The following is a 15,785-nucleotide window of genomic DNA, read 5'->3' on the forward strand; positions in this document are numbered from 1 at the left end:
AATACTTGCTTGGTTAAGTGTATAATTAAGTGGTGGGAAGTTAGAAACAAGTAAAATTCGAGCAACCTACTGCTTGAAGGGGTGACAACTGACATGATTTTCTGCTCTGTTTGAACTTTGGTCTAGGCTGTCTCAGTTTCTGCAGTGAATTTAGCTCTCATTTTTTCTCTTTGAGTTCTTTTTTAATTTAGTTAAACCCTTCATTTTGGTTTTTCAAGTTCTTAGAAATCAGTGTGTAGTTGTGAGTTATCTTCCCAAACTAATAACCGAAGTAAACAACCAAAGATTTGACTCAAACTAGTAAGTTTTCCTCTTTAAATTTCTGGTTTACCAAGATATGCATCCGTTAACTCTTCACTGTTTTTATGCCATGTCTACACAAAAATTATGCTTCTTTCCAATTTTTCTTCAACACTAGTATTCTTTGCTTGTGTATTTGGGCTTATGATTAAAGGAAAGGATTTTTTAAGCAAGAATACTACCAAGTTGCTGACTGTACACGTCAGTGCAGAAATTTTCTGCTATGCATTCTGTTTTAGTTGAAATCAGCCCATTTTCATTTCATCTTTCACTCGATTAAAGTTACTTATTTGTGTCATAAACTACTGAAAATCAAGGGCAAAACCAGCCATCAAGTGTGCCTTAGTTCTTCACACTCCTTTGCTCCAACAAGGTTACTAAAAGCTGTCAAACATCCATTTTGGTGAAATTTCCCAATTTTTTGCACTTTCTTTGTTCCCTTTAATTCCTAGGTATCGTGATTCGTTATGAATTAATGGTATAACCGCCAGAATGATAAGGTGGCCCTACTATTAAGAGATTCTCGCCTAGATCACCTAAAGCGGATAACTTCGTCATCACCCATCCAAACTTCAGGAACCAGTAAGTAAAATCAAGAGATTGAGTAATCAATTTGTTCTTATCAGCAAGGTGCTACGTCTGTATAATTGACCAGAGATGGTGATTTCAGGTAACTTCAATCCTAGAGCCTTTATCACAGTCCCATATATGTATTTGCTAACTTAGACATCGGAGGTACATCAGAAACACTAGAATCTTTCTTTGTCGCAAGTTGTTTGTCTCGGTAAATAGGGTGTGAAACACGTCCTCAACATATAGAATTTGATACACAAGTACGGTAAGAAGAGTTATACTCATCATGGTATACTTGGACTCTGTTACAAAGAGATAGTTTCCTACTTTGGTACATAATCAGAAAACGGAGGAAATAATAAGGGCTAACTGCATAGAGCATTCCTAGATTAGTACGAGCTGAAGAACCACTAACAGTCTTGGACAAGCTGAACTCTTGCGGACCATATTGCAATTGATCTGTACTAAGTTGATCTTTGCTAGGGGTGGGCAGCAGGGCCCCGCACCCCGCTACCCCGCCCCAGTTCGCCCCACCCCGGCATGGCGGGGCGGGCAACACCCCTGATTCTTTGCATAATATGCACCTGCATGCTTCAAACTCAAGTTGTCAATTCACTCTTCTGCAATTAACTAAATAAAACATATGATAATATGCATTAAATATCAATAAAAATCAATCATGAGGACATACCAAAAAAAAAATTGAAAATGATAATATGACAAGAGAATCATGGTCAAGCTAATCCGATTATAAAAATAAAGATTAGGGATAACCATGTCCATAATAAATAAACAAAAAAAGTCCGAAAAAATGGAATAACAATTGGATTAGTCAATATTAGCGAAATTAACTAAATAACAGTAAGGGAACAACAAATAATATTATTAAACATATGCAATATTAATCCAAGGCATCTATATATCTGTTTGAAAATTATATATATATATATATATATATATATTTATAGGCAAACGTCATCTTAAAGTCGTTTGAAATAAAATAAAATAAAATAAAAATACAAATACTCCTCAAAATCATAATTAGTTAGCTCAAAGGAGACTACAAGAAATGGAAGAAGTGATGGTGATTACACAGACAAATTGATGGTAGAAAATACACACAAACAAGAGGGTTGAGATCAAACAAAGTTAAAGGGAGAAAAATGAGAAATGCACTTAAAAAAAAAAAAACAGAAATTAGACTGTAAGAAAGAGTTGGATAGAAAAAAAGAAAAAAAGATAATATAATTCCTAATTAGTTTAAGGTACCTTCGAAATCTACTCAGAAGATGATGAAGAATAGATTTCATTGGAGCCCTCGTCATTGGAGTCGGCCTGTAAGCAGAGATCAGGTTAGATAACCCAATGATACAACTTTTTGGATATTGAAACATTAATTGCGTTTTTTGATGAGAGGTGAATGATGTTTGTCAATTTTTTAAACATAAAAATTAATGCTATGCAAATTTCTATATATAAGATTTATTCAAAATCATTGAATTAAAAGTTTACTCTTAATTTTATAAAAAATGTTTACCATAGAATGTAACGTACGTACCTTTCCTTTGACGATAATGTGTTGTATGGTGGCATTGAGGTCTCCTACCATGGGTTGTAAGGTTCCCCAGTAAGCCTCTGCATATACTCCTTGTAGGTTAGGAGTTTTCATCTCTGTTGGTACAAATATTTTCAAGCTGTTGCATTTAAGTATTCTTATTGTCTCCAGGGACGGCCACTCAAAAGCATTAGCTTCGTTGCAAAAGCACTTTAATTTTGGTAAATTCTTGAGCAATAGGGAATTCACTTGGGGAAATACAATCACCTTTCTTTTTTCTTCATCTCCTTCTAATCCTTTTGCCAAGATTTCATTCATTTCATTGCAGTCCGTAACTTCCATTTTCTCTAATTTCACGAGAAGTTTAGCTACAGATGGCGAGAATAAGTATTTCAAGCTGCCACATCCATCGACTCGTAGAATTTTCAAGTTACCGAAGCCTCTAATTTCTTGTGGACCCTTCTTCCATATATGCACCAATTTCGGTAAAAATAATAAACTTAACTCTGTCAAATTGTCGAAGACAAGGCTTTCCTTAACATGCAGTCCCTCCAGTTGAAAAATCACTTCCAATAAATCACAAGCATGTACATCAAGTTTTTCTAGATCTTGCAAACTCTCAACCAAGTTGGATTGGATAAGAGACCATATCTTTACTTGATTGTCAGTCTCTTCAGTCACACTTGGCTCTTGCTTAGTCAATGTAACCTATCAAAATATTAAAAACTGTTAACAAATACTACTTGATAGGACATTTTTTTACCATTATGGCAAAAGAATTAAGAATTGGAATGCATGTACATCAAAGGTTAGACACAAAAAGTCTTTATCTAGGTAAACTCTTCATGAATTTATCCTAAAAGAACAAAAGACAAGATCACATAACCCACAGCTAGTAGTAAGGTTTCCAATAACGAGAATTAAAGCATATAGTAATAAGGAAAATCCATGAATCAACTCATAAGAATTAAAAATTGGAATGCGTACACAATAAAAAGGTTAGTCATATCTGGGCAAATCAGTGGCTGACGTTTTTTAACAAAACAAAAATGAAACAAAATGTAAACAAAGAGTTACAGACCTCTGTGCTGGCAGGATCATTTGGTATTTGTCCATGCTTGTAGTGTTTAGTTTGCCCTATAGAGGATCTTCCTTTGGATCTCTTGCTGATGCTTTGATCTGACACAACCACTTGTGTATAATTCTTGCGATGTGGTACACATGACTCAAGGCATCCGCCAAGAAAATCAGGGGAATCTCGTACTACTGAGGAACCTTGGGCTCTTGAATCTAGTTTCGTGTCCATTTTTTTTTTTGTTTTCTTTGGCTCTGAGTTTCTGACCCAAATGTCTTCAATTTTGGACACTTCTCCAAACTGATGCTTTTTATGGATGGCAATTTAATAGGACATGCTTCGATATTAAAACTCACGAAATTCGGTGCTTCCCATAGTTGGAAGGAACTAAGTTTAGGGAATACAATTATATCTGTTTCCTTTTCTTCTCCAGCTTCTTTCTCTCTTTGAATAATATTTTCCATCAGTTTGCTATAATTTATTTCTACTTCTTGAAGTTTTACAAGCAGTTTCGCAACAGAAGTTGAAAACAAATATGTTAGATTATGGCAATCACTTATTCTAATTTTCATCAGATTGTGAAAGCCTTGAAATCCTTGCGGAATATTCTTCCACACATGTGTCAATGCTGATAAATTGGATAAATTGAGAGTTGTCAATTTAGAAAGTGTACAGTCCTCTCTGTCCTTTTGTCCTTCCAAATTAAATAGCACTTGTAGCGTATTGGAAATAACCTCAAGTTCTTCTAAATTGGGTATCCATGAAATGGTGTTGGATGAAAATAATTTATGAGTTACGGATGTTACTTCGGTGGCAGATCCTTTTATCTGTCAAATTCACAAGTTCGAATATCATGAATAAGTGTCAATCTAAATTATATATATGTATGTGTGTGTGGGTATGTGCATGCGCCCGTGCAAATATATAGTGTGGATCTTATTTTTCCCCCTTACTTGTGTATTTTTTAGTTTCCTGAAACGCGAAAAAGAGGTAACAACCAAGATAATTCAATGATTTGTTAACTAAAAATAAATACCGAACGACTCATAAAATTGCACATAACCAAAATGGAGACAGGGAGAGAGATGAAAGGGAAAAAAATTCATACCTCTTGATACAAGGATGTTTGGGTGGTAGATTGGGGATGCTCAACAGGATCCATTTCTTTACAAAAAGCAACGAGCATTGGTAGTGCAAAAAATCTCATTTTCGCCAATTTCAGCAAATTGATTTCAAAAAATGCTTTCTTATGTTCTCTGCCTTCCAAAGAGAAAATTTGTTCTATATTCTGACACCAAGTTATGTCTAACTGTCGGAGTTGAACCAAACTGCTCACTATGGGCACTGAAAAGACGTGTTTTAAACTCTTGCACATATGTAATTGAAGAGATCTTAGGTTGTTAAGGGCACCTCTACTACTTAAGGGCCTCTCTGAGACTTTGCTATGATATATCTCTTTTAAATTAGCCAACCCATTGAGCGTTAGTGACTCCAAGAGAGGGAAGCCAGCAGCATGTCGAGTGTCGTCTGGTCTGACATCAAGCAAATATTCTACATCTTCACATTCATAAAGTTTAAGATCCTTCAAGCACGGAAAACCATTTCGGTCTAAATCATGCAAAATAGTTTTTGAGTTTTTCATTTTCAATTCCAAAACTTGAGATTTATCCAATAGTGGAGCAATATTCACCCGCTTTTCCACAATATCTCTTTCGTCACCATGGAGTGTCAATTCGTCTTCTGAAAAATATCTCTTTTCTGAGGGATTCTCAAGTCCTCTATGGTGTTTGAAGTGCAAGCCTTGAGGTGCAATTCTTATCCTAAATTTCATCTTTTGGTTTTTGAAGTGCAAGTCTTGTGGCAAGAACTTTATACTTGGTAGAGAAATATCTAAAGCCATCATTTGATGGGAATACGGGATTATTTCAGCAAGGCTTGCATTATTTGTTCCTCCTCCATTTTCTCCTGTAGATTTCCAATTATCAAATTCATCCGCATACAATTCTTCCAGTCGAGATAAACGAGATAGGACACCAGCTGCAATTCGCTGAAGAGTAAAGCATCCCGACAAATCTAGCAACTTCAGCTGTCTAAGATTTCCTATTTCCTTCGGAAGCTCCTCGATCCAAGAACCACAAAAGCTCAACATTTCTAGTTTCTCAAGCGCTCCAATTACCAACACATTTTTTAATTCATTAGAAAAGTACTCCAACTTCAACATTCGAAGGTTCTTAAGGACTTGGATTGATGGTGGCAATGTTTTTAAATGCGTACTTTCCAAAGACAACACTCTTAGTTCCTTCATTCCATCAAACATATTAGGTGGGAACATGTCTAAATATTGCAGTCCAAAATGGGAAGGTGACAGTCGTAAAAGCTGAAGTCTAGGACAATTCAACCCTTCAGGATGTTTAGTTGTTTCTCCAAACATAAGAGAAATTGCGGCAAAGTCTTCATATGTATCCTTCTGTGGCCATTCTTCAAGTCCAACATCACATCTGACCATAAAACTATGTTCATCTCTGGATGCAATTGATATGGCAACATCTCGTACAATATCATGCATTTTAATAAACACTTTTTCCTCACTATCTAGCAATAGATTTGATCTTTTAAGATTATGAACAATTGCATGGACTCTTCCCCTTGCTTCTGCTATTGTATCAATGTCTACGAACAACCTTCGTCCAACTCCATATCTTACTAAATCTTCAATGCGTATATCATAATCTTCTCGAAACAAACAACATAGAAGAAAGCACGACTTGGCTTGTTCACATTTTAAATGAATGTAACTAAACTCTATGCTAGCATAAACCTTTGGATGTAGACCAGTGATATATTGTGGAATAGACTTTTTAAGCTGCTCAAGCGCGACGTCCCACTCATTTTCATTGCTATTGTTTCTCATAGCACTTCTGTGACGCCCCCAAATTCCGTTTGGGATCGGACGGATATTTGAAGCGTCAAGACATGCAACACAAGGTTACCTGCCCCCGTTCATGACATATAAGATGCAATGTTCCTAACATGCATCTAACATTATGCAATATTCGTAGTGGATAATTTTTTTCTTTAGCAATACTATGCACCCAATTGAAAATATTCCAAATGCTTAAAACATACTTCATACATAAAGATCCATTGAGTAGATCACAACACTAGTCCAAAATGGTTATGATCCAAAAATACTAAAGATGCAACTCCATTGTACAAGTAGTAATTTACGTTAACTGCTATATTAACAGTGACGTCGCACCGTTGCTTAGTCAACTGTGTCTAGTTGATCAGCTCCTGATTCTCCTTCAGGTCCTGTAACAAGATCTACCATTCGGGAGGAATGGTAGTTGGGACTACCAAAGTAAGATTTGATTACAAATCTCACTAAGTTAATGATGCATGCATGACAGTAAAAGCATAAATGCATAATCAAATTCATAAGTAATTAAAGCATAACTTGACGTACAACATAGCATAATTGACATAACTTAAATTGAAACATGAACTGAACTTGACTTAACATGAACTTGATCTGAAACTTGACTTAACATGAAAAATACATACTCCACAGTTGTTGTGGCCCCATGTATTCTACGTGTAAATACATACTCTACAGTTGTTGTGGTCCCATGTATTCTACACAAACTTGACTTAACATGAAAAATACATACTCCACAGTTGTTGTGGCCCCATGTATTCTACGTGTAAATACATACTCCACAGTTGTTGTGGCCCCATGTATTCTACACAAACTTGACTTAACATGAAAAATACATACTCCACAGTTGTTGTGGCCCCATGTATTCTACGTGACACAATTGTTGTGTCTCACGTAGTGTATGCATCACAATTGCTGTGACCCCATACATAAGTAATCAAGATGAAACGTGACTGGAATACGAAATGACTGAAGCCCTGACGTAACATAACGTGACTTGAATATAACTTGAAATACATGACCAACTTAAAATAGAAACATTTTGTAACATGACATAACATATAATAGACAACATATTTAACATGACATACTTGTAATGTACAGTAATACATGACAGAATATATTATGTAACAGATAAAAATTGATGACAGAATAAATTCTGTATAATAGACAATTACGTGATAACTTGGCATAGCATGACATATATGATAACATACATACATACACTGTAGTTCCTTTACTTAGCACACATACACAGTAAACTGCTAGTAAGTTAAAAGCTCACTTACCTCGATCTCCGCGTTTCTTACAAAACTTCAAGTGCGATCACGAGGAACTGTAATTAGTGATTCTAAAAGTTAGAACTAAATCACTAAATATTTGAAATATAGAAAATCACTAAATATTTCATTTTACTCTCTACATGTGGGAAAATGACCGTTTTACCCATAACTTAAGGATTTTGCATACTAACTCCAAAAGTTTCTAAAATTTACATTCCTCATGTAAATTTTGTCCTAAACTTAAATATCAACTCAGAAAAATTTAAAACAAAACACAACTATGAAGAACACATTATGGCCAAAACATCCATAAGCCATTTCTCTTGATTTTTGTTGCAATTCCTTCCAACTTCAAAACTCATGCTTAAACCAAAATTTTGCAACAAACATCTTCCAATCCTAAGTTCAAAACCATACTTAAAACATCCATTTAGAAAAAACTAATAATCAACACCAAACTTTTTTGTAAAAAGATCCAAGCACTTGAATAACAAGTTTTGACCTTAAATCAAAACATTTCCAAGAATTTCAAAAATCAAATCTTACTTCTAACATATTCATAATATCATCCTAACATCAACCATGCTTTAAATCATCAAACTAAAGTCACCAAAATCACAAAATAACATTTGGAGTTTTTGGTTTTACACTTAGTCCAAAAACAGAAACTTTTTCCTCAACTAGTTTTGATAAATCTCTTGATCTATGACTTAAAAATATTTGATCTTCAAACCAAACCATTACATGGTTTAAAAAGATGTCCTAAAACATATATAAGCTTCTAATTCAAGATCACATGGTTAGAAATTAACCAAAACATAAATTTAGCCAAGAATATCCACACTTTGGCTTATCTGAATATCTCTTTGCATAAAATTTCATATCTTTGAAACTAACATCAATTATCTTCAAAATAATAATATAACATGTATATAAGATGTTTAGGATCCTCCAATAAAATTATCAAAGTCATTAGAATAGGTTTAGACCACCAAAGAATTAAACTTTCCCAAAACAGAAACTGTTTTTCCTCTTCCAGTTTCTAAGTTTCTAAATCTAAGAAACTTTTTCATCAAAACCTTTAATCATGCAAAAATCCTCAACCAATAGTCATATATACATATTAAAAATACTCCATAAAAATTTCGGACCAATATCTATCCATTAGCTTGGTCAAAAACTCCAAACTATAACATATTCTTCAGTTTATCTCCCAGAATGACCTTTCTATAGTTTACACAATATTTGACTGACCAAATGATCTTCAAATGGGGCAAATAAGATATCCATGTAAACTAGACTCAAAAAGGAATAACTTATGAAGGAGACTTTATGATAAAACACTTACAACAGCTTCGAAATGGGCGTGCAAAAGACCTTTTAAAAGCTGTCCGAGAGAGAGTGTTTGATATTCTTTCAATGAAAAGTGTAAATGAAGATAATTTCGTGGGGAGAGGTGGCTGGAGATACTTATGGATGAGATATAGAAGAGATGAGGCTGGAGTTGAGAGTTGAGTGTAGTTTTCTCCTACCCAAAATATGTATAAAAGATTATCTCATAATATTCTATCCAATAGTATCTACAAAAAATCAACTTAAGATATTTTTATCTAATAATATCTATAAAAATCAACTCAAAATATTTTTACCCAATAATATTCATGAAAATTACCTCAAGATATTTCTTTTTATCCAATAATATCTACAGTTTTGAACAGACGTTTTGTCCGAAAATATGATAAAATGTTATTGCGCCATAAGACTTTAAATAACTCTCCGAGTCTAATGGCACAAACCATAATACATTTTGATACTTCTAACTATCTCCAATAATCAAAAACACACTTCTGATACCATAGTAAATAATAACACTAACTATGTAGTTAGACAAAAACCTATACGATTAATGGATTCGTGAAAACTTATGGGGTTTTCACGAGGTTCATAAAGTTAATAGAAATTTCACAATTGAATTTCTAGCGGGCTGTTACAACTTCCAACAGTTGCAATAGCAATAGGTAAACGTCCACATTCATCTTCAACCATTTTGGTTTTTTTTTTTGTAGACTAGGGGTGACAGTACATGAATTACCTGCTATCTCTCTAAAAAACTTCCATGCTTCTTCTTTAGATAAGACTTCGATTGAAAAAATCTTCTAAGTCTCCATTTAACTGCAAGTTAGTTCATTTCTTGAGGTAAGCAAGATTTTCCAATTATTATCTTTATCTCTATGGCGAATTCCAATAGTCTCGAGATCAAGTGGTTCCCAAACATCATCCAATATTATAAGGACCTTCCTACTCTTCACCAGTCTTGAATGTAGTTGAGCTGCTCTTCCCGATTAAGACTCTTCATTAAGTTTCGGGCCTAGGCGCTCTGCAATTTCGGCTTGAATCTCCTTCAAGTTTGGATTTTGAGACACCACTGCAATTGCAACTTTATCAAATAAATTATCACCTTTCACTCTTTTGGCTATCTCTTTGGCCATTTCTGTCTTCCCGATACCTCCCATACCACATATCGCAATCATGTCCATCTTGTCATCCTTTAGAGCCTCCAAAACTTGGTTAATCTTTGTCTTTCTTGAGTCGAAATTCTTAAAGTGTCCATTGGATGTTGATCCTATTTCCAACGGAGGAGCACGAATGAACACACGATCATATTTTTCACCTTCTTGTAGTAGCACAATTATGGCTCGAGTATTCTTTTGAGCTTTCTTACCTAAGGAGTAACGAAACTTTAGGTTTGGAAACCACCCGTTCAAGCACATCGTATTAGCTTTAACATCTTCTTCAAGGAATTTTCCAAGCTCTTCAATTCTTATGTCCACATTTGTTTTCCAGTCCGAACTTCACGTGTGATTACTTCTTGATTCCATTCAGCTGTTTAAACAGATTGTTGCACAGCCTCCTTCTTTAAAAGTAGCTTTTGATAATGCTCTTTTACTGTCGTGATGTTACTCTTGTAGGAAATCAGATAGCCAACATGTTCTCCGAAAGGAGGAACCAAGTATTCTCCAATTTTTCCGACAATTGACACCACAATCTCCATTTATTTTTCTTCTTTCTTTTGTTCGTTCTCTACTTTTGCAATTTTTTATTTTCCTTTTTCACTCTTGATTTTTTGGTAAATACATGAAATGAGAAATGAGATGGAGAACGATAAGTTCACAACTAAATTGAAAAATAAGAATAAAAATATTTCGAAACCAATATCAATGAAAAACACTAACTAGACACAATATAGTAAAAATTAATTTGCCTCCTATTGCCCATTTATAGATCAAAGAAACATAAAATAGAAAGGAAAACAAAAACAAAAAGCTTGATATATAGTAAAATATTGTGACAAAAAGATATGAAGAAATACCAAAATGATCAAGGAAATATATCACTAAGTAGACATAAATGAAAGAAATACAATTCTTTACTTTGCATGTATACAAGGAATTCCTTCTATGCAAAGCAAAGAATTTTGGTGAAAACTTGCTTTAAACCAATAATGATTTGAACATAAATGCCTTGTGGCTAACTATGTGAACAAAAATGATCATATGTATCAGGTAAAATGGGTGCAATCTCTAATGTTGGTGTTAGGTCCTTACTACCATACTAGAGGGTAGAAATTTAGAAATTCAATACATTTTTGGACACTCAAAACAGTATCAAATAAAATGGTGTATTAATAATACTCAAATTTCTATATCACTTAACTTGGTCATAGTTCATTTATCTAGTTGTATACAGTGATTATATAAATATAGACTCAACAAAAATAGACTAAAATGATCTATGTTGCATTAACTTTAATATCATTGTTTGCCTTTTGGACAAACATTTATGTCTAATTTATTGTTGAGAAACTTTTCGAATCCAAAGATCATAATGATAAAACTGGAAATCAAGGTAGCAAAATAGATAAGAGGATAAAACCAAAGTACTAGTTAAGAACTTAACCCAAAATGAAATAATATAAGGAAATGCTACAACTCCAATATATCTAAGTAGTAAGGAGATGGGCCCTTGGAACCTAGCCTACTTGCCCATTCCGCTAGAGGATTATGACCCATGGTCGCAGTTGTGAATCTGTAAGTTTTACATGGTTGTGGGTCACGGCAATGCCCCAATGAAATGCCAAAACCACATATTCTATACTCCAAAATGACTAGTAAATAATAGAATTACAACCTCATTGGAGCAAGACTTCTCATTTTCAAGTAATGTAGGAGCCTATACATCACTTAGCTTTATCACTTATCAGGATGTTGTATCACAATATCTCCCTTATATTCCTTATGACCTTGTCAGGCTAGTTTGTTGTAGGTGGCACGACACAAATTCCACATTTCTGGTTGGGTTAGGATAGAGAAGTTTTAATTGGATACTTTACAAGATCTTAGCCACACTTATTAAATATTTTTGGACACTTGGCACCAAGAGGAATCATGAAAGAAAAATAGTAAAGGAAATCAAGCTTTGTAACTATGCCACATAAGCAAAATACTATTTCATTCAGCCATCTAATCTGTGCCAAACGAAATAGGGTTTCAACCGTAGTGAAACTCCAAATACATGAAATCTAATTGAAACCCCAAAATTTTGGTTGAAACCGAAACCATAAACGGTTTTCCCAAACCCCAAAGTTTGCCTCCCAACCAAAGTTTTGAATACCATTTCAATGACCATTTCGGTTAAGGCACTGGAATGAAATATTTCGGTATTGGTATGTTTCGAAGTACCATTTTGGAATTAATTATATATTATATATAAATATTTATATGTATATATAAACTAACAATTATTAAAATAAATACATACATATATATATATATATATGTAAGTGTGTATCATGTATGTGTATATATATAGAAGAATTAAAAATTTATAAAATAAACATATGTTGGAAAAAATCACAAACTTGAGTTAAAACACACACACACACAAAAAAAAAAAAAAAGATAAATTGTTAAATAATGATATTTAACAAAATGGAGAATGAGGGGACATATTTAAAGTTATAAAAAAAATTAAATTTATATAAATATATTTTATATTTTAGAATTAATTAAATAGCATTTGGATTTAAAATTTATAAAAATGCTATCTAAGTATAAAAAAATTACAAAAATAGCCCGAAACGGAATGGGAACCGAAACACTCAATTCCAACCAAAATGGTCAGAATTTTACTAGAATGGCCGAAATGGGACCGGAATGACCGGAATTGAAACGAAATGGAATAGGGCGGTCGAGTGTACCGAATACTATACCGGAACGTCAAATTCCTGTCATTCTGACCAGAATGAAACGGAATTCAAAACCATGCTCCAAACCCTAAACCTGGTTTTTACTTAGTATTTAATCACTTGATTAAATCACTTTCACATGCTATTAACCACTCAAATTCATTTTATGATATCATTATTTATTCTTTTAAAGTTTGAAAATTTATTGGGCCAAAAAAATTAGATTTTGGTTTGATAGCAACTCAAACCCCAAAAAAACCCTATTGAAACCCTAAATAGAAGCCCATTTAGTTGATGCTCATAAATTAAGCCACCTTGGCAATCAAACCCCAGCAAAACCCTATTGAAACCCTAAATAGAAGCCCATTCAGTTGATGCTCATAAATTAAGCCACCTTGACAAGGCTTGCAGAGGAAGTTTTCCCCCTGCCGTAGCTAACCAAAAACTTTCCAAAACAACCACAAATAGTACACGTTGTGAAGGCAAAAGGCCACCTCACTCTTCCCTCTCACAAGGTAGTCCAAGGCAAAAAACCATGTGCTAGTTTTGCCCCTTGTTTCGGCTGACAAAACCATCATACCAAGTGACATTCATAGCCTACCATCACCCTTCACAAGTTTACAAGGTGTCCAAGTTCCTTCCCACCTTATTTCATCATTATTAAACTCTTTTCTCAAAGAGCAAACCAGGAAGACTCTCGGGCTGAGTTTCTAGCTCAATTTGTGCAACATTTTTGAAGTAAGTGTAAGTATTTTATCACAAAGTCTCCTTCACAAGAGTTTTTTCTATTTGAGTCTAGTTTCTGGGAATATATTTTATGTTAATTTTAGTGGTCATGTGATTGGTCAAAATTTGGTTTAAGCATGAAAATGTCAGTATGCTCGATAAACTAGACAGCATATGATATTTTGATAACTTTGACCAAGTTATTGGCAAGATCTTAGCCTGATCCTATTATGGAGTACTATAGTTAACATGCTTATATGAAATTGTGATGAGTATTAGTTGCATGTTATAAGCTTTTGAGAAACTTGTTACTTAAATCTAAGAAGTTGAAAACTGGAATGAGTAAAACAGTTTCTGTTTTATGTAAGCTTGAATCTTTTGATACAAAAACATAATCCAATAGCTTTGATATTTTTATATGATGATCCTAAGACATTTTTTTTTTTTTACATGTTAGGATGTAATTTTAAGGGTCTTTTGTGTTGGTTTTGAAGATATGATTTTTTATACATGAAAATGTTTGACTAAGTTAGAAATTTGAAGTTTCTAGATAGATCTATGTTTTGGTTTAATTTCGGCCATGTAATCTTGAGATTGATATTTGGATCTACTCTAGGACATGACTTTTAACAATATAATGTCGTAGGTGTATGATTATTTTCATGAAATGTTTTAGATCAAGTAGTTTGATCAAAACCAAACATCAAGGAAATCGGTTTTGGTGAAAGTATTGAGGTTGAGTACTTCAAAATGGATTTTTGTAATTTTTGTGGTCTTTGCTTGATGATTCAAAGCATGATATTTCTTATGAGTATGTTATAAGTATATTGGAAGTAAGTTTTTGAACTTTTGGAATTCTTGGAAATGTTTTAAAAATGGACAAAACCTTGAGAATCAAGGGTTGTGTTTTTTGTTAAAAAGCTTGAAGCTTTTTATTAAAACAATTTGTGATTTTGTGAAGGGGATTTTTGTTGGTTGTTTTAGTATGCAATTTCGGCATAGGATACGATTTTCTAGGTTGAAATATTTTGGTTTAAGCATGAGAAATGTGGTTTTATAGCATTGCATCAAAAATAAGAAAAATGGCCTATGTGTGGTTCGACTTTGATGAGTTTGTTATAGTTGTGATGAGTTTTAAATTTTTCTAATTAGATATTTATACTTGGGACAAATGTTATATGAGAAATGTAAATTTTGGTGAGTTTTGAAATTAAGATGTAAAATCCTTAAGTTATGAATAAAATAGACATTTGCTCATATGTAGAAGGATAAAATTGTAGTTTTACTCTGAGATAGTATTTTTCTTGTTTCTAAACTATTAGTGATGAAGTTCCTAATGTTTAGAAATTCCTACTTACAATTTTATTCTGTGACGCGACAGTCAATATAAGTTAGCTTCTAACTTACTATCAGATTACTATGTATATATGTTGGTATGGAAACTATTGTTTTTGTACTTATGTTATCATACAATCCACGCTATGCCATGTCACTTTATATATGTCTGTTATATAATATTATGTCATAAAATATTTATTTGTTATATGATATATTCTATCACATAATATTTATTTATTACACATTATACTCTATCACATAATGTTTATCAGTTACATGTTATGTCATGTCTAGAAATGATTGTGTATTTTATGTTACTTCATGCCATTCGTCTTACGTACATGTCACATTACGTTGCCTCGGGTCATTTGTCCTTTCATTTCATTTCGTTTCATGTCACGTTATGTCTCACATATAGTTTGTGTATTTCAAAACCAGTATTTCTACATCAAGTCAAATCTATTTATGTTTATCATGACTCTAAGTGTTATGATGGAGTAATATCCTAATGAAACTCATTTGTTCACACTAGAGTATCTAAACTAGTGTGAAATTTCCCAGGTTTACAAGGTAAAGATCAACAAATTTCAAACGGGTCCTAAATAACTTGTTACTAGAATGAAGTCAGGAAATTTTTCAAGAAATAAAATTATCCAAACAAATATTGTATATTGCTATATGTATGCTAGGTGTATAGTGATTTTAATTGTCATGAAAGGGGGCAAGTAATATTGTGTTGCATGTCCCAACCC

General features: G+C 33.3%; 1 pseudogene; it reads right to left on the reverse strand.

The window, feature by feature from the left end:
• Positions 1–1,036: 1,036 nt before the first annotated feature.
• Positions 1,037–12,403, reverse strand: LOC122290975 (annotated as a pseudogene).
• Between the last annotated feature and the right edge of the window lie 3,382 nt (positions 12,404–15,785).

Source organism: Carya illinoinensis, chromosome 13 (assembly GCF_018687715.1).
Source record: "Carya illinoinensis cultivar Pawnee chromosome 13, C.illinoinensisPawnee_v1, whole genome shotgun sequence".
In the NCBI taxonomy this organism is placed as follows: domain Eukaryota; kingdom Viridiplantae; phylum Streptophyta; class Magnoliopsida; order Fagales; family Juglandaceae; genus Carya; species Carya illinoinensis.